The 7,080-nt window shown below is 40.0% G+C and overlaps 2 protein-coding genes across 4 annotated transcripts in view; one reads left to right on the plus strand and one right to left on the minus strand.

The window, feature by feature from the left end:
- The window catches only part of LOC118746846 (elongation factor-like GTPase 1), a 435,125-nt gene that overhangs the window by 35,161 nt on the left and 392,884 nt on the right, over positions 1-7,080 (minus strand). The gene's annotated exons all lie outside the window — the stretch shown is intronic.
- Positions 6,410-7,080, plus strand: part of LOC118746850 (protein giant-lens) — a 163,686-nt gene continuing 163,015 nt past the window's right edge. For 2 of the 3 annotated variants that reach the window (XM_036480800.1, XM_036480801.1), the window contains exon 1: positions 6,410-6,780. The gene's annotated coding sequence lies outside the window, so the exon portion shown is untranslated. Of the gene's footprint in view, positions 6,785-7,080 lie in introns of all 3 variants that reach the window. The other variant, XM_036480802.1, reaches the window with a different exon arrangement.

The raw sequence follows: 7,080 nt of genomic DNA on the forward strand, positions 1-7,080 counted from the left end.
AAGTGTTGAAGCAGGTTGACCGGCGCTGGACCGGACGTTGGTTGGCCGATTGGCACTCGCGCCAACTCGTCCACGTCTTGGCCGTTGCTGTGGCCATTGTAGTGGACAGCGCGGCAGCGCAGCAGGTAAGCATACCATTCCAATCGATGGTAAATAATTTGAAATGGAGAAGACCATAATACTCAGCAGAAGGGGAAGGCAAGCAGCGCAGCGACACTAACGACGTAGCAGAAATAGCAGGAGCAGAGAAGAAATCGTAAAAAAAAACGCTGATGAAAATCAAAGCATCGTCAACAAGTACAAAACGCGTAAAAAACACGGCGAACGGCGAACGCGGCACGCCAAACTGAACCAGACCGAACCAAACCAGCCAAAGATGAAACCAAACAAACGCATCAACAACAACAACAACAACAAAAGGTACGAGTTTCCGGTCGTAGTAAAAATGACAAACCAAGAATGTGCAACAAAAACAGCAGCAACAACGAAAGCCACTACATACATAAACGGGCAACAAAAAGAGCAACAACACCAACAGTTGCACATCAACAAAAAAGGCGGGGAAACGCGTAGTAATACCGCGTTGGGTAATAAGTAAGCAACAAGCGTTCTACGATCGAAGCGAACCGGGTCGAGCTCTTGCTGCTGGACAGGCACGGACGTACTTACATATGTACGTTTACTCTCCGAATGAATGGACAACCAGATAAATAAACAAGTCACACAAACAATACCACCAACAACAACAACAACGAACTTGAAGTTCTAAGAGATTACAGAGAAGACGATTCAATAAAGTCGAGAAGCAATGGACAGCAAAAAAGCAACAACATGCCGTGGCAAAAGATCATCAACAATACGCATAGCATCAGTAACAGCAACACCAGCAAGATCAACAACAACAGCAGCAGCAGCAGTAGAAGTATGAATGGCAAAGTCGCTGGACATCCGCTGTAGGTTTAAGGCGTGTACAGATGATACGAGTATGTACATATGTACGTATGTGTTTACCTACTATGTGACAGAGCCAAGTGCGGATCGGTAAGCACACTCGATCGAACTGTGGACGCATAAGTTATACGGATGATCTGAGAGAGAGGCTGTATAACCTACCTTCCGGATCATTAATCAATAAATGGGTGATGAAATGTGGATCAAAGAAAATCACACTCTGCTGAGAGCATCTTCCGCACACTATCTTTTGCTCTATTCTTGAATTCCAAACTGATATACAAAAAATGAGAAAACCAAGATGTGCGAATCAATATACATATGTATACAGTTAGGACCGCAATCCCCAAGAAAGACAACTTTCCCATACACACCAACCACCGCGGGATCAGCCTCCTAAGCATATCTAACAAAGTTTTATCGAGCGTATTGCTTGGGAGACTGTGCTCGAGTCAGTGTAACTTCAGACCTGGAAAATCCACCATAAACAAGGTATTGGACATACGCCAAATATTGGCACAAACCCGCGATTTATTTAGTCTGATGTTGGAGCAGATAATAAGAGTCACAGAACTGAACCGCTCAGGCAACATTTTTTACACGACGACGACATCAACATCAGCGACAAAAACGAGGACTACGTATGTTCTGTTTAATCAGAATTAAAAAGAGAAACAAGTGCGTGGGTCTGGTAGTGAATTAGAACAAAAAGAAGTATCTCCTGTCATCAGACAAACAGTCATAGCATACGTGTCTCGGTACCCAAGTCACTGCTGGCAGTTATAAGCCAAACAAAAAAATAGAGGACTTCGATTATTAAGAAACCAGAATTAACACCAATAATAAGTCTTGAGATGCATAACGCCCGTGTTGATGTTGCCGCTCTATGGGGTTTTCGCGAGAAACATTCTGCGAAAGAACTGCGGGACTTTGCCCGTTGTCGATGGTGAGTATCGCAGACGATGGAACAATGAACTTTACAATGATACAGTAGACACAGTGAGGCGGATTACAATATATGGGCTCCGCTTGGTTGTCCAAGTTGCACGAACGGACAGAAACGACCCAGCTCTAAAAGTATGCAGCAGGGGTCACGATGCTGGTAGCAGAAAAAGAGTAAGGCGTCTTGTGCGACGGAAAGACCAGGTGAAGAAGGACCTCACTTAACACTTCAGTTGCTCGGACTAGTGAGCGAACTCTGGCCCTTCGGAGTGGTAGTACGCACGTCTAACCACTCGGCCGGCATGGAACCTTGATAGTTTAGTAATTTGGCTGATTGGTTGATTTATATGCATTTAGTATGGGTAGCGTTGATTATGCATAGTTAATTACCCTGTTAACTCTATTTGGGGCATTTTCTTCCGGCTCCTACGATTCAAGCAATGTCATGGACTGCGGTTGTCTTCACATCTTTACGATTTGTTGTTTGTGTTGTAATAGCATAAAACAACCGAAAAAGGATTGGTCGAAGTGTATGCTTACGACGGTGATGGAATATTTCATGACCTCCCTTTTTAAAGTACTTTCGGTAGCTTGAAAATAAACTATTTGGACTACTTCGGTGCTGTTCTGTTCAGTTTGTTGTCGCTGCGATACTACTAATTCGCCAAGTCTATCACTCGTTGTCATCAAGCTGAAATACTTGACATCTTTCTCGGGACTACTCTCCGTGACTTGAATTAAGGCTCTTAGTTAGGCATTAACTCCTTTTGGCCCTAAGTATATTAGCATCAACATACCCAGTGCGTAGGGGTAATTTGCTTTAGATGCCTTTGCCTTTCCAATGGCCACCTAAACTACATCGCTAGGCTACACTAGATTTTTAGAGATTATGCAGCCTGCTTGGTTTTATCTACCGCGGTATATATTGTAAATAGTCGACTAAAGTAGCACGCTCATTTATTCAGTCTTTCATCCCATCATCCTGCTGTGTCTTGGACGACGCCTCACGGCGGACCAAGGCTTACTCACATCAGATCTAAAGCTGCAAGTCTTCAAGTGCTCTCACAACTTCTTCCGATCATGCTGGTTACTTTGGATAGTCTTAGAAATACATAAAAGATTTGTAGTACCTTAATTTTGGCAGGTTATGAAGTTTGGATTGTCATTTCTCAAAAACGCGACGATAGATTTTCTCCAAAGTATCAAAGAATATAAATAGTTCACTAAATTTTTAAACGATTTTATTTTTATTTAACTAAAACTTCTTTAGCGGTGGTTGGTTGGTTGGGAGTAAATTGGCAAATTCAACGGGAATCGCACACCGAAATGGTGCAACGGAAATGATGCAACGGAAATAGTTGAGGCTGAAACAAATGCCCCTTGAGTGTATACACATGGTATTAATTTAACAAAAACTTGCTAATAAAAGGTTAAAGAATAACACTTAAAACAAGACCAATACAAGAATGAAAGTAAAGGTACTCACGTACATACGGGTAGATAAAGAAAAGGATAAAGGCAAAGTAAAAATAAAAACAAAAACAAAGATGCGTAAAGATAAAGGCAAAAATGGAGACCAAGGTAAATGTGATAAAGAAAAAAATGATAAACATAAATGTAAAAACAAAAATAAATATTAATAAAAAAGATGAGGATGAGGATACCGATAGCAGTAAAGATGGCGATAGAGAAAAAAAGATTAAAATAAAGGTAATTATAGAGAAAAGGATATATATACAGACACAGAGGCTCAATCTGGGAACTATTTTGGGATTTTAAAGATTTTAGGGATTCTCTATATTTTTATCGATTTTGTTATTGGTTTTGTTATCAATATTGTTATAGATTTTGTTATCGATATTTTTATCGAATTTGTTATAGATTTTATTGTCGATATTGTTATCGAGTTTTTTTATCGGTTTTGTTATCTAATATTTATCGATTAATTATCGATATTTTTATCGATTTTATTATCGATATTTTTAGCGATTTTGTCATGGATATTTTTATTGACTTTCTAATCGATTTTTGCTACCGATATGTTTATGGATTTTGTTATCGGTATTTTTATCGATTTTGCTACCAATATTATTATCGATTTTGCTATCGAAAGTTTTATCGATATTTTTATCGGTTGTGTTGGCGATATTTTGTAGGATGTTACTATCGATTTTGTTAGAGTACAAAGATAAAAATTAAGATAAAGGAAACCACAATAACATAAATGTAATTAGAACGAACAGGGGTTGCGGTAGGGATCTAGATAGATGAAAAACAAAAATATAACCTTAAGCAAAAGCAGATGTATGTATGTATATTGGTTATGAGACAATTTCACTTCTCCAGTGTGGCCCAGGCTCAGTTACTTTTTGTTTATTCTTAGCTATATTTGCGTTTATGAAGGAATTTCTTTCTCATAAACTAAAGGATAACAACAATCGACAGATCTAACTATTCTAAATTATATAACTGCATCTATAACTAAAAATTGATGCTAGCAAGGCGATATCACATAAGGGTGCGTTACCAGGGAAGCTGAGATTTTCGTATCGGTCATTCTCTATGTCATAATGATATGTTTGTTGTAAGAATGAAAGAGTTTGTAAGTGAACAAAAAACATATAAAATAGCAAAATGATTAAAATGAAATTTATATTAGTTGAGAACTTTTTCAAACCTAGTTCGGGACAATTTCGGAGATAGCTCGGGAAGTTTTCGCGACCTGCTCGAGGCGTTTTCATGCCTAGTTCGTGACTTTTTCGGGTCTAGTTCGAAACCATTTCAGCACACAGATGTTTACACGTTAAATTTCATGAGTACCTTGTACTAGCGCCTTTTTTTCGGTAAATTTTTGCTCCATACGATGGCTTTTAAGGAGACAAGGCTCAATGCAGACAGTGAATGCATTTAGCTAATTAAATTTAAATTGTTTACAATCAACTTTTCCTCACAGCTGGCAACCCTGCAAACGGACACTTTACGGCTGCGCAAAAATGAGTAAAAAAATAAAAACAGCCGCAAGCAGTACGTGTAAACAACAACAATGCAATACACCGCTGCTACTTCGGTATAGAATGAGAATTCGGTACTGACGTTTCAGCTGGATGCTGTGTGCCAACAGCGGCAGCGACAGATTCTTACATCAATATCTGTATCTAAAAACCTGTGCCTATACATAGTATATATGTAGAGATAACTAGGGAGAATGAGAGCGGTAAGTGGGTGAACTGCCAGCAGACAAACAACCAGCGCTAAGACAAGCGGAGCAACTCTGCTTGCGACAATTCATTCATATCTTCGAGCGCTCATTGATGAAATGCTTGTGCAGAAAGTGGCAGGGATGAGCGGAAGTGGCAAAAAGTCGATGTGCGAGTGCATGTGTGTATGTGTACGTGTATTTGTGTAGCAACAGCAGATCGCCGGCGTACAGCAGCAGCAACGCATACAAACACACCTTAAATGCGCGCAGCTGCGACGCTGCCGGCTACGAGTGCTGTTCCTACATATACTTGCACATCCCAGTACGGCATAGCGCAACCAATTACCTCAGAAAAATTTATTTATATCTGCTTATGTAGCAACTAACTTCAAATTGATGCATTTTAAAGTAGTCGAAATCAAATGCAGAAACAGACAATCGACTTGCTGCTTGCACACAATTCAAACTGCGCTTTTACATGTCTGGCTGTAGCTGAGCGTGCAGAGATGCCTGTTGTTAATTGTTAGCTTCCAGAGGCTACGGGTTCGAGTCCCAACAGAGCCACATGTGAAAATTTTAATAAAAAAAAAATGTTTGTGTCTTGGAAATATGAAAAAGCATCTGTGAAGTGTAGAACGAAAGCGTATTCATACGAAACATACTGAGTTTGCAGTGCTTTAAGCCAAACGCATATTAAAGTAGTTGAAATCAAATGCAATACAAGAATCGGATAGCTGACTGATGCACAACTAGTTGTGGTGGGTAAAAAACTGGTTGAACATCGATATATTTAAACTACATAGTTTCGTTCCGTACTGGGATATAACTAGACACTCTGCGGTAAAGGGTATAACTGACGTGAATTGCAGCAATTGCATTGAAACAGGTAAACAACAGCTGGCATTAGTGTGAGTGCGGCCAACACACATACGTTTGCATGCCTGCATGTGTGGGTATATGGGGTTTCATTCAAGTTTCTGGTCGTCGCCGTCGTCGTCGTCGTCGTCGTTGCCGTTGTAGGCTTCGTAAAGATGTTAACCGCAAGCACGAATAAAACACCGTCCATCCGACGAACGGTACGAATGATCGTCCATTGACAACGGATATCTACTACGAAGTAGCCGACGAAAACGACAATGACGACGGCGACTGTGAATGGCGGCGTCAACGTAAGACGCGACGTGTGCCGCAGCACACATACCACCTTGCGCGTCTACATACATGTATGTATGTGTGTGTCTACTTTGCGACGAACGATAAGCAAATGTGAACGTTGCTGGTTTTTGTATCTTTCAGTTTGTTTGATCAGTTCGAAAAGTGAAGTCGAAGTCGCAGGCGAAATTTTGTGCGTTAACGAAAAAGTTGTAGTTAAAAAAAAAAAAACTTACATCCAACAACAACATAGACGAGTTATTAGAGACGAATAAAAAGTATACGGTTTGAAGAAAAAAAGGAGCTTAGAAACCTAAATTAAAAGCGACTAACTGTAAAAAAACGCTTTAATTTCTAAGGACTTTTTAAAAGACTTTGCGTGCAAGAGAATTGACGACTTTTTGAATTTACGCATTTTGCAATCAAAGCTCCTATTCACAGTGGTGAGGTGCAGTGAAGTTAGTGGGCGCGCACGCCGACGAGGGAGTCAAAACTCTACCAGCCAGCCAGCTAGCTACGTACATGCATATCTACCAGTAGGTACATACTTACATACATACAAACATAGTTAAGAGTGCGTAGCACTGTTCATCGCGCGATCAATGAAGTTTTTTATGAATGAAAACAAGTTGTAAATGCGCGCGCGCACTTCATTCAATAAATAATTTGCTGACTATATCTACATACATATGTAGATAAGTATGTAACGACACATGTGGTTGCAGGCATCTACATAAATATATGTATACGTACATATGCATGACTGTGTGTTGTAACTAAAGTAGTTATTTTTTCTCCGACTAGTTTTTCGAGTTACGCGGCTCGCGACCAAATGC

The sequence above is a fragment of the Rhagoletis pomonella genome, unplaced genomic scaffold, assembly GCF_013731165.1.
Source record: "Rhagoletis pomonella isolate Grant_MI unplaced genomic scaffold, Rhpom_1.0 Rhpom_scaffold_00011, whole genome shotgun sequence".
Lineage (NCBI taxonomy): Eukaryota > Metazoa > Arthropoda > Insecta > Diptera > Tephritidae > Rhagoletis > Rhagoletis pomonella.